This window comes from Harmonia axyridis, chromosome 1, assembly GCF_914767665.1.
Source record: "Harmonia axyridis chromosome 1, icHarAxyr1.1, whole genome shotgun sequence".
Lineage (NCBI taxonomy): Eukaryota > Metazoa > Arthropoda > Insecta > Coleoptera > Coccinellidae > Harmonia > Harmonia axyridis.
Window position 1 is genome coordinate 3,252,428 of NC_059501.1, and position 23,009 is coordinate 3,275,436.

Sequence of the window (23,009 nt, forward strand, 5' to 3'; positions counted from 1 at the left end):
CAATCTGACTCTACTGGTTTGTTTGTTGACTATACCAATGTTAACAAACACAAGATAGGTTTTAGATGAAGATAGTGTGTCTTTCTTGCTGCTTTTTTGAACTTTATCTTTCAATTACTAGCATACGTTACTCTACCAAAATGAGCATAGTAGAGTATTTCAGAGATAAGTATGCTAGTAAACTCTACTACAAGCTTTAAGTTGGCATTACTGTTCAAGATGGCGACCGATTTAACAGCTGTCAAGTGATTTATTCTCAGTTTGGTTTGGCAATTCATCATGAATAGACTCACGCCTGAACAACGCTTGCAAATAGTGCAATTTTATTTCGAAAATAATGGTTCTGTGCGGAATACGTATCGCGCACTACGTCCATTTTATTTTGTTTAGCGATGAAGCGCACTTCTGGTTGAATGGCTACGTCAACAAACAAAACTGCCGAATTTGGAGTGAAGCTAATCCTCAAGTGTATGTCGAAACATACGTTACATCCAGAAAAACTGACTGTTTGGTGCGCTTTATGGGCTGGTGGAATCATTGGTCCGTACTTCTTCAAAAACGATGATGGCCAGAACGTTACAGTCAATGGTGATCAGTATAGAGCCATGATTACTAACTTTTTCATTCCTGAATTGAATAACCATGATGTCCAGAAGCTGTGGTTCCAACAAGACGGCGCAACATGTCACACAGCTCGTGCCACAATCGATTTATTGAAAGACACGTTTGGTGACCGCCTAATTTAACATTTTGGACCGGTGAATTGGACTTCAAGATCTTGTAATTTAACACCGCTAGACTTCTTTCTGTGGGGCTATGTAAAGTCATTGGTCTATGCGGATAAGCCACAAACCCTTGACCATTAGGAAGACAACATTCGGCGTGTTATTGCCGATATACGGCCACAAATGTTGGAAAAAGTCATCGAAAATTGGACGTCCAGATTGGACTACATCCGAGCCAGCCGTGACGGTCATTTGCCAGAAATCATATTTAAAATGTAATACCACAAGATTATCTTGCGGATAAATGAAATTCATGTCAATCAAATAATCCATCGTTGTTTAATTTCAATTTAGAGTTTGATAGCTTTAGAAAAAACACCCTTTATCTAAGCCAAATTCATTTCGAACAGGTATCTGAAAGGAAAGGGGCAATGAGAAAACATTTTGAGAAAAATCAAACTTTTACACCATGTATCTCGAGAACACACACTTCTTTTCTTGAAATGATCCGAGGAATCTGTCAATTTTGTTTGTACCCACAATTCAGGAATTCAAGGATACTTTCCTTCTTCGACCTTTCATCAACCAACCATAAGTCACATAAAATCCTTACCCTTTTCACGATACCGCCACAAAGAAATAAATCTTTTTTGGTGGTCCAATTTCCCGCACACTAAAACCATCCCATAGCATCCCAATTCCACATCCGGATACCCAAATTCCAAACGTCCCCCCTCCTCTCATTCACCTGACTTCCTGCGGTCCCTTCCGGTACAAGAAAAATAAAAAATCTCGGAGAGGGAAGGGATGAGACCTCGCTTTCATCCCTTCCATCATCGAGATTTATGGCGGTGTTGCGTGAAGTTTTCAAAAAGCAATCTTTCGTTCATAATTCCGCAGTTCCGGAAGTGGACCGGGAACGTTTCCTCTCTCACGGGTCCCCTCTATTGAGACGTTACCTTTGAGTAAGACGAACGGCAGCGCGATTTTTCTTTATTGTGTTTTATGCACGTAACGGATATTTACGGCTGTTTCTGAACCGCAGGTTAAACGGGATGGATATCCTGGAGTGACAGGTGGGAGGAAGAAGATGGAACGGGATTCGCTGTTGGTTTTCATTTCTCTGTTCGTGTCTGGAAAGTTGTTGGGTTGAGCTGTGAGGAAGATAGTTGTGAGCTATGGATTTGAGGATTCATGGTGTTCCTTGCTAATTCCCATTTTGCATTGCCGTCAACAAATTTAAATCATCTTCACTATAGTGTGAGAAAGTGTTTATTGACGGTATAGAAAATTAAACTAATTAAATTATGTATAGAATGAAGAATTTCATAAAAGTGACACATGATAACCTTTGGCAATCACTTCATGAGGATTCTCCAGAATTGTGCTTCACAGGCTGGCGAGTTCCAGACTTTTGCACAGCATGTTTCCAAGTTGTTTTTATGCATGTTCAACTCATGGCAACTGATTGAGTTAGTCCTGGTGTATCATTATTATTTGCGAGCTTTTATTGCTTCATTGATACCTTATGATTTTTTTTTAAATTATAAGAAATGTCCAAGCATAGTGGGTATTTTCCTTGAAGTTTTTCGCGAGTTGATCAATTATTTGGCTAGTCTTTCTCGAGCCAAATGTCGTAGTCAAGGGATTATGGTTTTTCTGGCCGAGATCGCTGGTGTACTAGTCAGTTAAGTTATCCAGCGATCTCTGCCCAAGACACACACTCTCACATCATCGTGATAGGGTGTGTTTTGGGCAGAGATCACTGGATAGCCCAACTGACAATTCCATCAGCGATCTAGGGACGAAATACCGTAATCCCTTGATAAAGAGCGCAACTATGACATTTGGCTCGAGAAAGACTCGCTAAAGTGGTGACCCCGACGTGATGACGGAAAGCTGCAGCGTTGGAGCGCTGAAGTGACTCAATGCCCCTGTTAACGTTTCGGCTACAGGCGGGAGCCTTGCATTTCTGTCTTCACAGCTCGCTTGCGCTCTCTCCCTCCTAAGTACACCTACGTATCTCCTCCTCTGGTAGGTCCTCGTAACTGGTGGGGGAGTATGTAGTGACTTTGTATGTTCACAGATGGCGCAATAGGTGCTCGCGCCACGCTACTTCGGCACCGGTCGATGTAAAGGGATCGCAATGCAGCACATTTACCTACCCACGAAGGTGTGAGAGGGAGTGTCACAGGTAGAGATCACTGGACAGATAAACTGACGAGTCGAGTCCACCAGCGATCTCAGGACAAAACTCCAAACCCCTGAGAGAGGGCGCATCTCGTACTTGGTTCGAGAACAACTCGCCAAAATGTATTCTATTATTTAACCAATACTCTTAAGAAAGCAAGAAGATCACTGTTCATTTTACAGGGATCATTTCAAAAATGTTATGTCGCAACCATAGGTCAAATCTACAGAACAACTCTGAGGCCAATCTTGGAATTTGGTGGGCCAGTTTGGGACCCTTGGCTTAGAGGTGACCTGATCGTCCTGGAGGGATTTCAACGCAGAGTTAGACTTCTGCCTTATGGAGTCTTCACACCATAAAGAGAGTTTAGGTTCAGACCCTGAAGAGAGGGTAGGACAGACAATGAAGAGAGGTTAGTGTTTCAACGCAGAAATTACACGTCTGCCTTATGGCTGCATCAGACCATTAAGAGAGGTTAGGGCTGATTGGGCTGTCTCCACTCCTATTAGTGGCTGCGAGGGGATTTGATCATCACATTTCGAGCGCTGCATGGAGTTTTACCAATATATCGCATTTATATGAATTGAACTAGAACAATCTAACCTGAAGCTTAGACGTGAGAGTTTTCGTGCGAACATTTCAGTTCTAATAGCGTTTCAAGTGCCTGGAATGGACACCCCAGTGATGACGTGAATGCACCCTCAGTGAATTCAAGAACAGGCTTGATGCCTGGTTTAGTGAGCAGTTGAGCGGTCTGTTTAGAAAATACTATTATGTTAAGATTTGTACTGTCCTTTTTTTAAGTTCATAGGTTTTTGCTTCTACTCTGTAATAATATGTAGAACTCCGTAAATGAGGTTTCGACTTTAGAATCTTTTCTTCGCGACTAATCGTTAAATGAACGTCAACCTTCAATAAATCATGCGATCAACATCAAATGATTGGACTGTCCCCAAAATCACAAATTTCTTCAACGACTAGCGTTTTGAACTCCCGACCTCAGCGGCGTAAGACAGCAATCTCTGCAATCAGAATTTGGGCACTAACAACCAAATGAACATCATTACTCCAATCCCAACATCAACCGCCCACCTATCTGCAGATCCAGCATCCTTCCGCCACGATAACGATGACACATCCGACGTCCGAACGCGCCACAGCTCATTTAGCGTGCTCAATGGCATCTCATGTCATCTGTCAACCGTCCATAAGCCCCGGCGACGTTTCCCCCCCCCCCCCCCCAACTCCCGCCGTTATTCCATAATTCACCGCTCTATTATTAATTCGCCGGCAGTGTCGTTCGTCCGGGAGGTTATGAGCTATGCAGATAAATCGGTTTTGGGGCAAGGACGGAGACGCGACCCTACTGCGTTATTAATCGGCCACGTTAATTAACCGTGTTTGCATGACCGGAAACAGGATATGTAAGGTCGTTTGACGGATCCGGGGGGATTAGAGACGAGGCGCGGCCGTCTGAGATTGTGCTGATGGGGCGGAGGGTTTGCGATTTGGGTTGTTGTAGAGGCAAAGGATGGTTTATGAGCGCTTGGTCTCCAGACCAAACGCTCTCTAATTTCGTCATAATAACTTATTAATGATGGGAACATAGTGAAGCACATGTTCAGATAATACTGAACATATATCCAAAGTCACTTGGAGGAAGCCAGAATATTTCGATTATTCAAGGGAAAAGAGTTGTCAAAAGAATTCCGCACACTTTATTGAGGAAATTAGCTGGATTCCAAGTCATTCCAAATATTAAGGAACAAGTTTTTCTATGAGATGATTTGGACGCACAAGAAGATTTGAAAACTCCCATTAGTTCTCCATTGTTAAAGAATACAAAACGTTATACTGGATAATCATCACTATTCTGAGTAATCAAGACCTCATTAATATGAGGTACTATAGGTGGAAAACTTCGCTTCCACCGTTTGAAATAGATGGCTGCAGGGGTGAGTGGTAGGCGAAATAAATAGATCGTAGATGTCATACACTAAGCTTAGGTAATCGTAAACATAACGTCATCGAAATATAAGTCGATTTGTGTCTGCATCATAAAGTTATTATCGATTAAACATATCATCTTACCAGCCAAATTCTCGTCATTTGCGGGAGGTTTTAATTTTCTTCTTTAATATAAAGAAATCTGAGGCTGAGACCTATCGAATGTCCTCAGATACCTTCGGTGAGGTCGCTTTTAGAAAAAGAACGTGCAGAGATTGGTTTCAATGTTTTAAGAACGGTGATTTTGACGTCGAAGACCAGCATGGCGGTTGAAGACAGAAGGTTATCGAAGATGCAAAATGGAAGGCATTACTTGATCAAGACTCGTGTCAAACGCAACAAGAATTGGCTGGATTATTGGGAGTGACGCAACAAGCCATTTAAAAATGCCTGAAAGTCATGAGAGTGAATCAAAAACAAGGAAATTTAGTGCCGTACGAGTTGAAGCCAAGAGATGTTGAACTATTTGATGATTTAGACTATAACATATCAAACTTTCCCAAACAAAGTGGACCAAGGATTTTATTTCCTAACAGTACTTACTTTCGAATAAACCCTGGTATGAGCGGATCGTTTCTGGAACCAGAATGTGTCGATTTGGTTGTTTTTATTGGCTAAAATAGTCCACGTTCCATCCATGTGCCGATTTTGTTTCTTTCATTGGCTGCAGCTACGCACATCTTCATTATCTTTCTTATGATTTGCATGGATCAGTGTGGCCCGTAGAGAGACAAATGAAATTATCATTTTCACTCAGTTTTAGTTTGTTGTATGATTGATTTTCCCTTTTAATTCGGAGAAATTTTATTCACGAGTGAAACACTTGAAGTATACCAGAATAATTCTAATATACAAGCAAGAAATTTATTGTCTTGAATAAATTTCAGTATTTCAGTTGATTGTCTATCGAAATAATATATGTCGGTTTGGTCACTTCCATTGCTCGATATAGTACCCAGTGGCAATTTGGACGCTCATCTTTCACATCTCATCAATATGCAAAGTTATTAAGAACCGTTTAGGAAAAATTGATCAAACACTGATGAAGGATTCTACAGTTATCGAGAAAATGAGGAAGGTTTTCATGATTTCGACCACTTTTTGCAAAATTCTGCGATCGAATCTATTCCTCCAGTTACTTCCAGAGTCGGTAATGATACGTCGAGTTCTGAAGAAAATGATTTCGCATCTTACGGACCGAGAATATAGAATAATTATATTAAAACACAGTAGAATAACATTAGCATTAATTTTGTGACAAAATCGTTTTAATGGACTACTTCAGTAATATTGAACTATTAAAGTTGTTTTAAACTTTCAGATACTATACTCTTCAAAGAAATTCTACTAGAATATAGAATTTTAGTTATCTACACTACCCAAAACTTGAAACGAACCAACGCTCCTCTTATCCAAGAATTTAAACACTCAACGAAAAAACCGTTCCAACTTAACTACCCGCCAAATTTATCGGACATTTCCCCACTCAACTCCGCCGAAAAAAAAATGATGGAAACCCCCTTTTTCGCAACGAGGAACCCCCCACATATTTTAATTCCTGCTGGCGCCGCGAACTTTTTACGTGGCGCATAAATCAACCCGAGTTCATTTCGTAGGTCGGCGAGCTTATTCTTGCCGCCCCCCGCTTTTTTTTTCACCGCTCGCGCCATCCACTTGGAGTCGGCGGTGGCGGCACAGTCTACTGCTTTTTTTCGCTCTTAAATCGCCCAGTTCGTTTGGGATTGTATGAATGGGGACGAGGCATGTGGAACAGACCGAGAGTTATCGGACTGCAGCAGACGAACGAGCTGGGTTTGGTGCGTTTCTTTGACTTGGAGTGTAATAATATGGCTGTTTCGCGGTTCGTTTGGGATCATCACGGTACTTGATCGTCTATGGGGGAGGGGGTGTTTTGTGAACGGCTCATTAGGAATCGATTAAAAGAGCTGGAGCTGAATTATATTATGAAATTATATTATAATATGAAATAAGTGACATTATTTTTTTATGTAAATAAGAATTGTTTCGCTACAGTAACTTTCTGTGAATTTTCTTCGACTTTTGATGTGTTGTAAAGCTTGTGATACTGTTAAAAAACATAATAATAATACACTGCACATGGCTAATGACCATAGCAGCCGATGCCTTCATTCACAGTAAAAAAAAAAAAATTCATTGCACAAAAACAACTGAGAACGCATTGCGCTACCGAACTATCATTAATAATTATTTATGACCTGATATGGAAGATTTTGATAAGGACGACGTTTATTTCTAAAAATGAGGTACTACTAGGCGTACAACTTTGATTCCGCCGTTTTTTTTCGAAATTCGAGGCTTTATTGTAAAAAACTGGTAAAAAATTTATAATTCAAAGTATTTTCCATCTCTGTCAACTATTTTTTCCCTATTTCAGGCAGCGTGCGAAACCTGCGTTAAAAAAACTTTTGAAATGATTCACGAATCGATCCAATTTTTTACTTCTTAATAAGACCGGAAGTACTGGTCAGCCAAGCAGTGTGTCATTGATCGAAACAAGTTATAGTCTGAGAGAGCAACGTCTAGAGAATACGGCGTGTGCGGTATGACTTCCGATTTCAACGCTTCCAAGTACGTCTTGACCACTTTCGCAACATGGAGTCGAGCATTGTCATGCTGTAAAATCACTTCATCATGTCTCTCGTTGTAATGAGGACATTTGTCTATAAATGCTCGGCACAAACGCATTTATTGCATTCTATAACAAACACCTGTGATTAACTCAGTCGGTTTTAATAACTCATTATACACTACGCCGAGCTGGCCTCACCAAATACTGAGACTGACCTTGGAACCGTGAATATTCGGTTTTGCGGTCGCCGTGGAAGCATTGCCAGGATATCTCTATGATTTCCTGCGCTTGGGATTATCGTAATGAACATATTTTCCGTCTTCAGTCACAATACGATGCAGAAATCTTTTCCGTCTTTGCCCCGCAAGCAGCTGTTCACAAGCAAAAAAAAGCCGATCCACATCTATCGGCTTCAGCTCGTAAGGCACCCAATTTCCCTATTTCTGAATCGTTCCCATGATTTTCACTCGTTTTGAAATGGTTTGTTGAGTCACTATCAATGATCCTGCCAATTCTTGTTGCGTTTTACACGAGTCTTGATCAAGTAATGCTTCCAATTCTGAATCTTCCACAGCCATGCTGGTCTTCGACGTCAAAATCACCGTTCTTGAATCGGTAAAATCACTTTTGTCGCGTTATTTCATTTATAACGACCACACCATAGGTATTTGAGAACATTCTATCAGCCGCAGATTTCTTCATATTACAGAAGAAAGTTAAAACCTCCCGCAAATGACGAGAATTTGGCTGGTAAAAGCTGACATGTTTAATCGAAAATAACTAAATGATGTCACAAATCGACTAATATTTCGATGGCGTTATGCTTACAAATACTTAAGGTTATTGCATGACATCTACGATCTATTTATTTCGACTACCACTTACCGCTACAGTCATCTATTTCAAAACGGCGGAATCAAAGTTGTACATCTAATACGAACCACACAATCAACGGAAAAATAGCAATTTTGCAATAAAAATTTATCAGAATTAGCCACCGAGATCTTGGGAATAAACACTTTTAGACTTTTAGGGGCCATGTTAATTTTCGTGTTATGCTTTCTTTACCTAACTGACAGTTTCGGAGTTGAAGACATATTTAAATCATCTTCGCCAAAGTTAAAATAATACATTTAGATGGCTTCACCATATAAATGATCTAAAATTCCTTACTTTTCTACTATACTCCAATTTTGACATACCTCTAACATAAAACCAGCATTTGAAGATCATTCAAATTGAACGAGTCTAATCAATCGTAGTCATCTAAATTTTATTTCAAGTTCAGTGAAGATAATGTGAATTTAATGTAATGTAATGAATATCCCAATGTTCGCTTACGAAATTCATGTTGAACTGAATCTTTCACTATTCTTGAAAAACTCATGAAAATATATCAGATTTTTTTAACTTTCGACATTCGTTGAACCCTTTTTGCATTTAAATGAAACGCTAATTGCTATTTGTCTAATACAGAACATTCCAAACAGACCCCAATAAAACTGTAGGGTTTTTTATCATACCAAAAATTAATTTCCTTTCAAATCCCACAAAGTCCTTCCATTACATCCCCAACAGTTCTCTACTGCCGTCTCTCCCCCACACAAAAAAAATACGAACATATTCCGGCCCGAAATGAACAAAACAATTTTACGAGCTTCAATTCCGTCGTAGATATAAAAACAGAAGGCCCTTTCCTATTGGACCGTTTTAATTCCAGACATCTGCCACGCCACCCGAAATATCGAATATTTCTTCTCGAATTTCAGTCACCGATTGCCTTTTGGAGATATTTTTGCGGACGCCAGATGGCTGACCAGAAATTGCGATTTTGTTTGGGGGTAACATTGGAATACTGTAATTATTGAAGGGTATTAATTGCACTTTAGATCGAGTAGGAAATTCCTTAGAGTTTTCGTTTCGGTATCAGAATTGATTTAAAAAATATGATAATCGTCACAAATTTCATAACTGAATAAAATTGTATTTATGAACATATCTATACAGGATGTCTGGTGAGCAGAGGGACAATGCTCATATGAAGTTAGAGTAGGACATATAATAACAATAATACTTTATTTCCATAACAAAGTTTTAAATCTTTTATTACATTGTGCAAAAGGTGAGCATATCACTAAAGTGATATCTTCCTACCTACCACAAAACTGTATAAGAACAAGATATGACGACACCCATTGTTTATGGCCAATAATTCTACTAACAAAACTAATATCTGACTACACAAGATTAGGAATAGAGTAATGGAAAGAAAGGAAAAGGGTGGTCCAACGAAAACTCAACATCTCGATTATCTGTCTTTAAAATGAAAATGTGGAAAATCGTCGCACCTGTCAATTTCTTTTCTTCTCTCCGCATCCCCGTAAATGAACCCTCTAATGGGGGTGAGTTGAACAACTTGATTTTGAATAGGAATTAGTGGTGTTGCGATACTTCATTTTGAAGATCTTATCGAGTAGTATCTGATCCTGAAATTTCACTTCAAAAATTGCATCGATAACGAAATGACAGGTAAAATAGAGGAAGGGTACAACTACCAAATATCTTTGAAATGTATCGGACACGAATATGATTCTCGATTATTCTATTTCCTCTATTCACTATTTTCGCTGTTATTTCATTCTCCATGGATATTTTGAAGCGAAATTATAGGGTCAGATAGGTACTCGATACAATCCTCAAAATTTGTTATCGCAACAACTATCATCCATTTACGAAAACAATGGATTTTCATCATAAAGTTATTCTCGATTAACAGATTACGAGCCATTTGCGCGAGGTTTTGATTTTCTGCTTTAATATGAAGAAATCTGCGACTGAGGCTCATCGAATGCTCCCAAATACTTATGGTGAGGCCGCTATTAGTGAAAGAACGTGTCGAGAGTGGTTTCAATGCTTCAAGAATGGTGAATTTGATTTTTGACGTCGAAGACCAGCGGTGGAAGAGAGAAGTTTTTCGTAAATGCAGAATTGAGGGCATTACTTGATTAAGACTCGTGTCAAACTCAACAAGAATTGACAGAATTGTTGAAAGTGACGCAAGAAGCCATTTAAAAATGCCTGAAAGTCTTGGAAAGATTCAGAAACAACGAAATTGGGTGCCGTACGAGTTGAAGCCGAGAGATGTTTAACGGCGTTTGTTTGCTTATGCACAGCTGCTTGCAAGGCAAAGACAAAAGGGATTTCTGCATCGCATTATGACTGGAGACGAAAAATGGGTTCACTACGATAATCTCAAGCGCAGAAAATCATGGCCATATGCCGGCCATGCTTCCACGTCGACGGTCAAATCGAATATTCACGGTTCCAAGGTCATACTCAGTATTTGATGGGACTAGCTCGGCGTCGTGTATTATAAGTCCGAAATAATCACAGGCAGTCGTTGTCGAAAGCAGTCAATGCGTTTGAGCCGAGCATTGAAAGACAAACGGCTGCAATACAACAAGGGGCATGATAAAGTGACTTCACAGCATGACAATACTCGACCCCATATTGCGAAAGTGGTCAAGATATACTTGGAAACGTTGGAATGGGAAGTCCTACCCCATCCGCCCTACTCTCTAGACGTTGCTCCCTCGGACTATCACTTGTTACGATAATTAGCATACGGCCTGGCTGATCAGCACGTTGCCCGAAAGATGGAATGAAGTGGTGGCCAGCGATGGACGATTCTGTGAATAATAAATGTATAATAGTTTTTTACAATAAAGCCTCTAATTCCTGAAAAAACGGTGGGAGTTGTAAGCTTATGTATTTGTGAATGTACAACCTTCTTCTATTACTATACCGATTCACATAGTATCTGTACATACAGAAGCACAGTTATCACCACAGAAACCCAACGTTACCGCTTCCTTGCCTCAGCGAACATCATCCCATCCCTCCCACTAGTTAATTATCCCCTACATCCTCCCGGACATCCTGTCCAGAAAACGGTCCAAATATCGCATTCCCGTTAACATGCCACTTCGTTCCCGATTCGAATCACGTTCCTGGGGAGAATCAAAGTTCAGGCGACATACACGGTCAGTCAGCACTGACCCAGTTGTGCCAACGCTCCGGGAGTCCCGAATAATAGATAAAGACACGGGGGAGGGAATTCCTGCGGGAGATGTACGGGGTGCAGGAAGAGGGGTTCGAGGGATCCACCAGAGTCGGTTCACAAAATTTAATTTGTCATAAGGATTATTACGGAAGGGAGATTGCAGGTTACGTAGTGTATTCGATATTCCCTTGATGTACGTGTTTTGGAGGCAAAGGATTTGGGGGTGGCTATGGCTTAACGTTTGTGCAGGTTGAGATAGAAATCCCGTAGGGGGTTGTGCGCTTTAACTGGGAACTCTTGACATGACCCTGTCTCACCCTACTCGCGTGGAAATGATCAATCTGTGTAAATATGCACAGTGGCCCCACTTGAAGTCTGAAGGATTAATCGAAATGAAGGTAGGAATAGATACAGAATTAGGAACGAGAGGGAAAGAAGACGTTTCTAGAGTGCTTTTGGAAGCTTTTCAGATGTTGAAACGAGAATTAAATATTTCAGATACACACTGATGATGTTTCAGAAGGATCCTCTTTTTTTCAGTGTTCGTTGAATTTAATTCGCTGATTGAGTTGAAGGATACGACAGTCTGAATTGAAAGATTTTCATAAAATGCGCCTGCTCTATTTCTCAAGTGTGATATTCTTCATTCCGTTCGCGTCAAATGAAAAATATGATTAGAAAGAGCTTTTATGAAAATATAATGTTCAACAGTTTCAATTCAACCTGTCAAAAAGACGTTTTATTATTTCTTGAAGTAGGCGAAATCATGACTCTGTCACAGAATTTGAATTGAATTTTCGAAAACAACAGGAGGAAGCTCGAAGCGACTGAGATGGATGTTTTCAGACGATCTGTAAGAGTATCCCGAAGAGATAGGGTCAGAAACGAAGACATCAGGCGGCGTATGGGAGTGGATGGATCATTAACAACAGATATTGAAAGAAAACAGCTAGTGTGGTATGGACATGTACAGAGGATGAATGTGGACAGACTGCCAAGGATGACCATGCATTGGATACCACCAAACCGCAGGAAGCGAGGAAGACCCAAGAAATCATGGAAGGAAGGAATAACCAAGGCTATGAGTGATAGGAATCTAAGAGAGGACCAATGGAACGATAGGAACGAGTGGAAGTTAGGCATCGGACAACGTCGCCGGACGTTTTAAAACCGATTATATATATATATATATATATATATATATATATAAAGAAGGTAATTTTTTATAGAATTTATTCTATCTCGAGATTTCGTTTTAATGATGAGATTATGATCTTTGAAACAGTATGCATTCTAGATAATATTTATGAAAATTATCAAAGAAAAATTACTTTCTATAATCTCTAATCTTGGGAGAAGGACAGCAACATAGCCGGGAAATCTTATGGAAAAAAACGACTGTATTGCTCTAGATCATTCTTCTCACTAAATTTCTAGATTTTTGGGTTCAAGAAATTCTCCATTATCAAACAATAAGGACCAGATTGACTTTATTCAAATAAATTTAGGCCTAATGACACTAATAGATGAGAGAGCATATTAAACTGTGACTTTTGGGCAGTGAAAGAGTGTTTTATGAGATAATGAGTTACACCAAATCGACCACCAAGTCGAAAGAATTCGTGAAAGAATCGCCTGGCAACGGTGAACATGTGAATAACAATGACCTTGCATTATTGCGATCATCATGCAAAATTTGCTTCGATGTAGTGCCTCGATGGACATCCTCCTTCAAGCGATGTTTTTGGGCTTCTGAAGTTGTGAGATGAGCCTTTAATCATCTGACTCATTGCAGAACTTGTTTTTTGCACCCTGATGAGACACGTTCGAAGACGATGGCAGTATGTATGGCAGTTATAGAGCTGCTTTCTTCAATAACATTCACAACAATAAAACTGCAAATAAACCAACAGACAAATTGAGACCCCTGGGTCATGCATTCTGTCTTTCAGACACAAACTCACCACGGACAGTCAGGTTACGCTGAGAATCATGAAACCATGTAGCTAGAATACCTTGCTGTCATGGAAATGCCGTAATAATACTGGCGCTAGTGGCACCAAAGGAATCGAAAAATCAATAAAAGAGGCATAAAAGATAGCTGCTGGAATCCTACCCTTTTGTGGGCAAGGAAAAGAACACTGATGGGCTGCGATCCAGCAATGAAAAGCCAAGAAAATCTTTGCAAGACTACTTGCAGACTTGTACAACCATAAAAAAATGTTAAATTTCTTTTCTGTGACAGCTAGGCGCTGAGCTCCACCATTTGTATCGAATGGACTGGTGGGCCGATGAAATTTGTAGACTCTGAATATCCAAGAAAACAGAGAAACAGCTAAAGGATAACACATCTAGGTGAGTCATTCTTACGCACGATGTTACAACTAAGGCTCCTAATGGTGTTGTCATATCTGGTCAATACCATTGAAGATTCACTTAGGACTGATTCCAACAGGGTATCAGAACAAAATATGAAAAATGGACGACGTTCTGAAAGACAGAGGTTAGGGAAGGAAAAATAATTGGTGCCGTCCAAACAAATTGACAGGTTCTTCTGTAAGATCAAAGGAGGACTTCCCCATAAGTCTGTCTCGAATTAGTATCAATATACGAAAGTTCCATAACTTAGGCTGCACCAAATATGTTTCTAACCTCAAAGGACCATGGAAAGGATTATGTTGGGTACACTGAAATACGAAAAAAGACCAGGGTAACTGACATCTTGAGTAGAATAGCGTAACTTAGGTGGCAGTGGGTGGCACATGTTACAAGATAGAGTGTCGAGAGATGATCACATAAAGTGACGTTTTGAAGACCTCGAGAGACAAAAAGAAGCTTAGGAAGGCCGAGAAAAAGATGGATAGACGACATAGTCACTGTAGCCGGTAAGCAATGGATGAGAACAGCAAAATACAGGGAAGCATGGAAAAACTGGAAGAGGCCTATATCCGATACTGGGTGAAAGACGGCTGAAGAAGAAGAAAAAGAACCTTTATTAATACCTCCTATCAGTCTTAATGAACCACACAGCTTAGAAAAATCAGCATCTTCATCCCCCCTCCGACCTCCTTCATCTTTATTAGCCCCAATATTAGCATACAATCCTCGTTGACCTTAATGCCGGATGGTAACGATAATTAACGACCTTGGGGGCACACGTAAAGCTACCGGTACACGTCGAAGTTGCCGCGCGGAGCCATAAACCAGTGATTATTATAATGAGCCACAACTCACCCCGGATTTGACAGGCCGGATACGAAGTTAGACCCCGCGGACGCGTTTTAGGGGCGTCTTGGGGCCGGTATGGGAAATTCGGACTAATGGTAGCCGCGGGGGTTGGGAGGGTTCGGATACAGATCGTGGATGCTGGAGTGAAGTCGAGATATCTGGTGGAAGTGCCCCTGGCGAAATTTGCTAGATAAGTCGTCGATGTAGAACAACTGCCAAAAGTGACATATGGAATTAGGAGGATTGTGGAAGCCACTATTATCATGTACAAAAGGAATTTTCATGGAAGAATTAGTTGTTTGCTTTGACTTCTCCGTAACTTGATGGGATTTTATTTATTCATTCAACATGAACTGGAATTCCAATAGGAATAACCCAATTATAAGGAACAACTAAATGAGGGAAGGATATTTACAAATGACCATTAGGGATTCAAGGTTTGACTTTATATTCAAGCTACTTGACTTGATATTCAAGCTACTTGACTAGAGCTTGAGTTGAAATCAACTCAAGTTCAAGTCAAGTGGTAGTTTTTCAATGTCAAGTCAAGTATTTAATTCATTTAAGTACTCGACTTAATATTGGAAAACTACTACTCGACTTGAACTTGAGTTGATTTCAAGTCAATTTCGAGTCAAGTAGCTTGAATATCAAGTCAAGCCGTGAATCCCTATTGACCACGAACATAATATATGTGAATTCTTGAATAGCAACAGTATCACAAAAAAATTTAAAATTTTTTCATATACTTTCTGGGCATCATCTGCAGATATCATTGAAATATTGAATGAAAAGGATAGGTCCTAAATGCGAACCCTGAAGTACTCCGTATTAATCTCTATAAACGGATGAAAAAACATAATAATACCAGAGAACTTGCAAAATTGTCAGATGATGAACTTGAAGCCATCTAGCAGAGTATAAAGAGTGTTGAACTTTACCATCCGCTGTCTACAGATATCGAAATATTTGAAGGAAGAGTCTCAAGTAAAAGTTATCAGACAATTGCCGAACAAAATACACCATCAATGAGATACTTGGATAATCGTCGTTGACATTAGTCAATAATTATTCATTAATCATTGGTTGACGGATTATCTGTTCAATATTTTCACAATACAAAAAAATTAAGAAGGAACTATTGTGAAATCAGGAGACAATTTCTAGGCCACATCACGAAACATATCAAGTGGATTCTAGGACTCAATTGAAAGGTGCTTAAAAGCTCCTGACTTCACGAGGGTACTTAACGTATTCTTCTTGATTGAGATGGACATCCCACTTTATTCTTTGCATTTTCTCAAAAATCTTTACAAATAACAGAAGAAATTAAAACAAATCCGTCTCTTTTCCAAAAGATAGCCAATGATTCAGAAGGTTTCAATATCAGAAGAACTAGTACATTTTCCGCTTGTGAAATCTACATAGCATAACCAATTTATCAACGAACTTCAAATAGATACCTACGCACAAAATTTCTTAGAAAAGTTTTGTTTATCTCCCATTCGTACAATAATTATCACGAACTTTCGCAAGAACATTTGTTTCACCACAATAATTTATGAATTTGAGGCCGATCGAATCAGCATGTTTTCTTTTATTGAGAAAATAAAAATTTGAACAGGTTTTGCACATTTACGAATTCAATCGAGCCATTCAGATCCTGAAGCTAACTAATTTCAAATCGCATTCCATTCGAGAGACAAACGGATATTATTGAAATTCGAAAACACAAACATTCAAGCCAAACTATAACCCAATGTTTTCCTACAAAAAGCGTAAAATTACTACAAAACAACATCCGTTAACAAAATTCACCGTATCGCTGACTGCATCTCACAGTCTGACCAACCCTAACACTAACGACCTCTAAAAACCGACAACATCACATGTCACCGGGTGACAAACGACCATCCCACCAATGACACTTATGTCCGAAACACGACAAACGCCGGGCAGGAAATAAACGAAAGGCCTAATTTCAAACCTTCAGAATCCACGCGTTTCAACATTTTCCGCTGCGTTTATCCCTCCGGGACGTTTTGTCGTTTCCAATTTGGATGTTTGTTATTTTCCACTTTTTTTTCTGCAGTCGACGGTTCGTTCCCATTCAAATCTGGAAACGGCTTTTCCGCCTGTTTCCTTTCACGAAGGGCTTCCAGCAAGGGATGTGATTCTTCGGGAGGCTTTAGAGATGCTGGGTAAATCCGGGAGATTCTTCTCAGGGATGGTGTTAGGTTTTTTTTTCTCGGTTTTGTACGCTGACGAATTTTCGATCGATGCTTTGGTGCGAATGTTTTGTGGAAATCTCGAAGGCGTTCAATTCGAAGGTTGTTTCTTTTACAATCGAACGGTTTTCAGCATTTAGGGAGCTCGTTTTACTTGAATTTTTACTGGTTACTTTGGTCGTGTAATCAAAAAAATTATGCCAAAAAAAAATGTATTCTCGTTTTCACTGAGGAAATTATTTTTAACGCAAATAATTCCTCGGTTACAATGAAAAGAGATTGTCGTATAAATTTTCAACCAATATGGTTTTTGGACCGCAACTTATATTCAAGCTGCAGCTTAGATCGCAACTGTGACCATCCCCACTTCGCCATTGAAAGAAAACAGTACTTAACTCTGTAGTTTTCAGAAATTTATTGTGATTTTGAAACTAGGTATAAAAAGGTCATATATTATCGAAAACTAACACTACACGATAAGAAAGTTTATTTTAGTCAGGGTTCCCAGCCACTCGGGAATTAGAGGGAAGGAAAAAGTCAACACACTTGCCAGAAAAAGAGCACAAACTCCGTTCATCGGCCCGGAACCTTTCTGTGACATAGACACACATAGGTACTACAAGAAAGAGTTTCAGAAGATTGAAAAAAACGAAAAGTAATACTCTAGCGGAATCTTCCTGGTTTTGGCTGATTCCAAAAGGTTTCTTCGAAACTTTGAAACTGCGAGATCCAAGAAGTATCTGGATCTTAGCAAGAATATACTACAACTCCTTATATGATTCCTCACAGGGCATTGTCGCCTCATGAGAGTGGGTCTAGCAGAAAATGACGAGTGCAGATTTTGTGAGGAGGAGGAAGAAACTCCGGATCACCTGGTGATGGAATGCCTCGCCATCACTAGCCAACGCAAAACCTGCTTTGTACACGAAACTTGCAGAAGTGAGGAATTAGCCTCCTTGAAGCCATCCCAGATACTGGAGTTCATGAGGAATTGGAAGGCGAGCTCTAGAATACGTTATGGAGAGAATATCTCTAATGGAAGCACAAAAGAACATTAGTTCGCAGTGAAACGCAACCTCCTTAATTGAATCTATATTATAATGAACTAACTTAAGTAATACATATAAAACTAGCTAAAATTAATCTCATTCCTGAATCTCTCTTCGCAATCGCATTCGTGTTTACTCAAAATCATGAAAGTAGCGAAAGCAGTATGTTATATCCTCATTTCCACCTCAGAATTGCATGAATAACTCTCCTGTTGGCCATATAAAATTCCTGCATTCAACTTTTTTCCTCTAGCTTCCCCACAAACCTCAAAAAAAAAATCCCCGCGGTACGGTAACAGTCGGTCAGTCGACCGAAAAGTGTGCCGCATAAGTCTCTTTTCGCGTCGGGAAATTCCCAGAGTCGGCGGGAAAACTTGGCCTCCTATCTGGCGGCCACCTACGAGGCCAATATTTCATTCACGGTCCCATGCAAATCGGCTTACATTGTGGAAAGTTTCGCCGCCAAATCCTACGGTTTTCATATCTCCCTTTTGTCTCGCGGCCACTTTATTATGCATGACGGGGAAGTTTGGTCGAAGAATAACGTATTTCTGGATGTATTTACTGCCCTCTGTTCGGATATTTTCGCGTTTTGCGGAGGGGGGCTATAAGTTACGGTTCGTTGGGTCCGTCGGAATTTTCGCGCTATACGGTCCTGGTTTGTTGGAGGGAAGCGTAAGCGGGATTTTATTCTGGTGAATAAAGGTGATGGAAAGTTGCTGATTAGATTAGATGTAGGGGTCGATTGGCTGGAAAGGAGCGTCTGAGAATAGCGAAGTGTGTGATCATCTATCCTATATCCTGGTTCCATGGAAGCCTTGGCTTTCGCTTTCAAGGTATTCAAAACTAGCTCATTAATACATGTGCTTCTTTGGTCGGACAGTTATTGACATTTCTAGAAAAATTTTGAAGTTGTTTCTATGTCCAATTTTGGCGAATCTGCTAATTTCATTTGCCAAACGGCCCTTGAGGTTGCAAATAAACTAATAGTGTCCGTTAGCAGTCCCAAAATAATTCGAAGCCACTTCGTGGAATATTCTTTGTGTAGGACAAAAAAAACACGAATCTTATCATGGCGCGAGTTCCTCCAAACAAAAAAACCTCAAGTTCAGCAGGTCTTACCCTTGTGGTTTATTCTTCCAAATCTTTTGCCTTCAATAACTTTGTGATTTAGAATGAATTTAAAGTTTCATTTCACTGCGACCTAATGGTCCATTGTGCCCCCCATCAGAGTTATTCTCTCCATAACGTGATCTAGAGTTCGCCTTCCAGTTCCAGAGTTCTGATGAATATCTGTATCTGGGATGACTTCAAGAAAGTTACTTCCTCACTTCTAGAAGTCTCTTGTCAAAAGCAGATTTTGCATTAGCTAGTCATGGCGAGGCATTCCGTCACCAGGTGATCCGGAGTTCCTCTTCCCCACAGAAACTGCTCTCGTCACTTTCTGCTAGACCCATTCTCATGAGGTGTTTCCTAAGGCTACAATGTCCTGAGAGGAATCTACCTTGACATTAATTTTATTTATCCGCAAGATAATCTTGTGGCATTACATTTTAAATATGATTTCTGGGATATGACCGCCACGGCTGGTTAGGATGTAGTCCAATATGGACGTCCAATTTTCGATGACTTTTTCCAACATTTGCGCCCGTATATCGCCAATAACACGGTGAATGTTGTCTTCCAAATGGTCAAGGGTTTGTGGCTTATCCGCATAGACCAATGACTTTACATAGCCCCACAGAAAATAGTCTAGCGGTGTTAAATCACAAGATCTTGGAGGCCAATTCACAGATACAAAACGTGAAATTAGGCGGTCATCAAACGTGTCTTTCAATAAATCGATTGTGGCACGAGCTGTGTGACATGTTGCGCACTCTTGTTGGAACCACAGCTCCTGGACATCATGGTTGTTCAATTCAGGAATGAAAAAGTTAGTAATCATGGCTCTATACCGATCACCATTGACTGTAACGTTCTGACCATCATCATTTTTGAAGAAGTAAGGACCAATGATTCCACCAGCCCATAAAGCGCACCAAACAGTCAGTTTTGTTTGTTGACGTAGCCATTCAACCAGAAGTGCGCTTCATCGCTAAACAAAATAAAATGAACGTAGTGCGCGATACGTATTCCGCACAGAACCATTATTTTCTAAATAAAATTGCACTATTTGCAAGCGTTGCTGAGGCGTAAGTCTATTCGTAATGAATTCCCAAACCAAATTGAAAATAAATAACTTGACAGCTGTCAAATCGGCCGCCATTTTGAACAGTAATGCCAACTTAAAGTTATATACTCCGAAAAAAAAACACCCTTTATATGTTTAGTTAGAAGGCACCTTACTTTGAATTATCCCCATTACCTGTATATCTACCTCCTTCTGATATTCTACCAACAACCTCACGCACTAGAACCTCTCCCCCATACCTTCCAGAGTCCACTCGACCAACCGAAAATCCTATCTTGCCGCAATCTCCATCACAATTAGGCGCGTTATCAACCAGTCACGCTAATCCCGAACCGTTCCCGGACGTAATTGATAGCGCGTAATTCGATAAGGCGTTAACCCGGTATATACGGGCGGTACCGGATTCGGATCCGCATCGGGCCGATGTTGTCGCAATCAATTGAGATGCGGAGACGGGCCTCTGCTCTGCTCGATGGCCGGATAACCGGATATGGCGCTAGACTTAATACAATCGCGGGGAAGGTAATGATGATAGCGGATGTGTGTGTGTGTGTGCGGAAGTGGATGGAGACGCGTGCTGCAAGGGAGTGTATCCGGTCCGCGGGACGGGTAATGAGAGCGGCGTATCCGGATAATTCGATTGGGACCGAGAGATTGGAGGTTTGATTGGGATTTGCCGGTAGACTGGATGGGGGGATTTGATTTTTTGCGTGGTTTTTCTGGCTTCTCGAATTGGGCGCACTCGATTATGAAGGATTCACTTCGAAAACATCGTAGAATTTATACTGGGTACGTCACCGAGGGATTTCACATTCAGAAAATTTTTGAGAAGGGCAATGTCTCAAATTCAGCAGCTTTTGTCTCTTGACTCTTGGTCACGATTTACAAATATCAAGTACTCCAAATTTGTACAATGGCTTCACCAAGCTGTTTGCTCCTCGGTCTCACCTAAGATGTCAAAAATACTGGCGTGGAAAGATTTTTTTCAAAATAATTCTGTCCCTGACGACTCAGCTTGGCATGGGACCAATACCATTAATATCCAAGAATGCTGGCCTCTCCAAAATTGCCAATTTAATCTTGAGGTTTTTCAATCGTAAGTGAGCACAATAGTGTTTTAGACATCTTAGTTTCATCTTTCTGTTAGAGCAAATTCTTCTCTCTCTCTCTCTCTCTCTCAATTTTTTTCTATCTCTCTTTCCATCTCTCTCATCAAGAAAAGGCAGTTTTATTGGAAGTGACGCAACAAGCCATTTCAAAATGCCTGAAAGTCACGGGAATTATTCAGAAACAAGGAAGTTGGGTGCCCTACGAGCTGAAGCTTGTTTGTATGTAAACATATGCTTGCAAGGCAAAGACGGAATGGATTTTTGAATCGCATTGTGCTGGAGAAGAAAAAAGGTTCATTACGATAAACCCAAGCGCAGAAAATCAAGGGGATATCCCGACCATGCTTCCACGTCGAAAACACCGAACCGAATATTCTTGGTTCCAAGGTCTTGCTCAGTATTTGGTGGGACTAGCTCGGCGTAGTGTATTATGTCTTGTTAAAACCGACTGAAACAATCACAGGGGAACGTTATCGAACGCAATCAATGTGTTTGAGCAGAGCATTGAGAGACAAACGGCTGCAATACAACGAAAGATATGATAAAGTGAATTTACGGCATATGAGAATCCTCTACGCCATGTTGCGAAAGTGGTAAAGACATACTGGGAAACGTTGAAATGGAGAGTCCTACCCCACCACACATATTGTCCAGACGTTGCTCCTAAGGAATATCACTTGTTTCGATCAATGGCACACGGTATGGCAGATGGGAGGAAGTAGTGGCCAGCGATGGACAATACTTCGAATCATAAATGTATAACCAGTTTTTCACAATGAAGCCTCGAATTTCGGAAAAAAAAACGGCAGAAGCAAAGTTATACGCTTTTGTACAACCAGAAACTTAACCCTGTCTGGTCTGTTATCACTATAATATTATAGGTATATTTTCGATATTCAAATTTTCAACGGTTCCAATAAGGCAATAAACTGGAAGTTCAAATAGTAAGACAGTTGCCTGATTAGCGAAATCCGGTTCAGGACTTTCCAAAGGTTTCTACGATAATACAATATTTAATGAATACCCTGCAGGACGTTTCCACATGAACTAGGCCTAATATTGAGTGAAATTCATTGAAAAGGTGAACGGATTTTAATCCCCAAAACTGATTTCCAACCTTAAAATCCACCCAATCTCCACGAAACCCCAAACGACAACTTCTCAAACACCCTAACCTCAATCAACAACAAACCAACTCCCGCTCCAACCGCCCACCCCCCTCCAACCTAAACACCGTGGACCGCAGCCACGCTTCGACACCGATCGGTCAATCTGCCACGCCGACACCCCGCCAAATCGCCCGGAAAAGAATTATAACGCCCGCCTACCGCCCGCTCGCCCCTCTCACGGCCCATCGGGTCGTACCACCGTGCGGGCGCGTTCGGATCGAATCGCGCCCGATTTGGGGACCGCTCGAGCGCGCGGACGAAGCGCCCGGGCGTCTAGTTTCACGAGCCAGCGACGCGTGAGATTGTCACCCCGTTTGACGGCGCTGCTGCCGTTCGGACGGGAGATGATGAACGTTTTCTGTTCCGTTGGGCGCGCGAGGGGGGAGAGGGGAAGGTGATTGGGAGATGGGCGGTAAGGAGGGTATGGAGTATGGGGGT

General features: G+C 40.7%; 1 protein-coding gene across 2 annotated transcripts in view; it reads right to left on the reverse strand.

The window, feature by feature from the left end:
* Positions 1 to 23,009, reverse strand: part of LOC123674819 (C3 and PZP-like alpha-2-macroglobulin domain-containing protein 8) — a 223,738-nt gene that overhangs the window by 131,444 nt on the left and 69,285 nt on the right. The window lies entirely within an intron of this gene.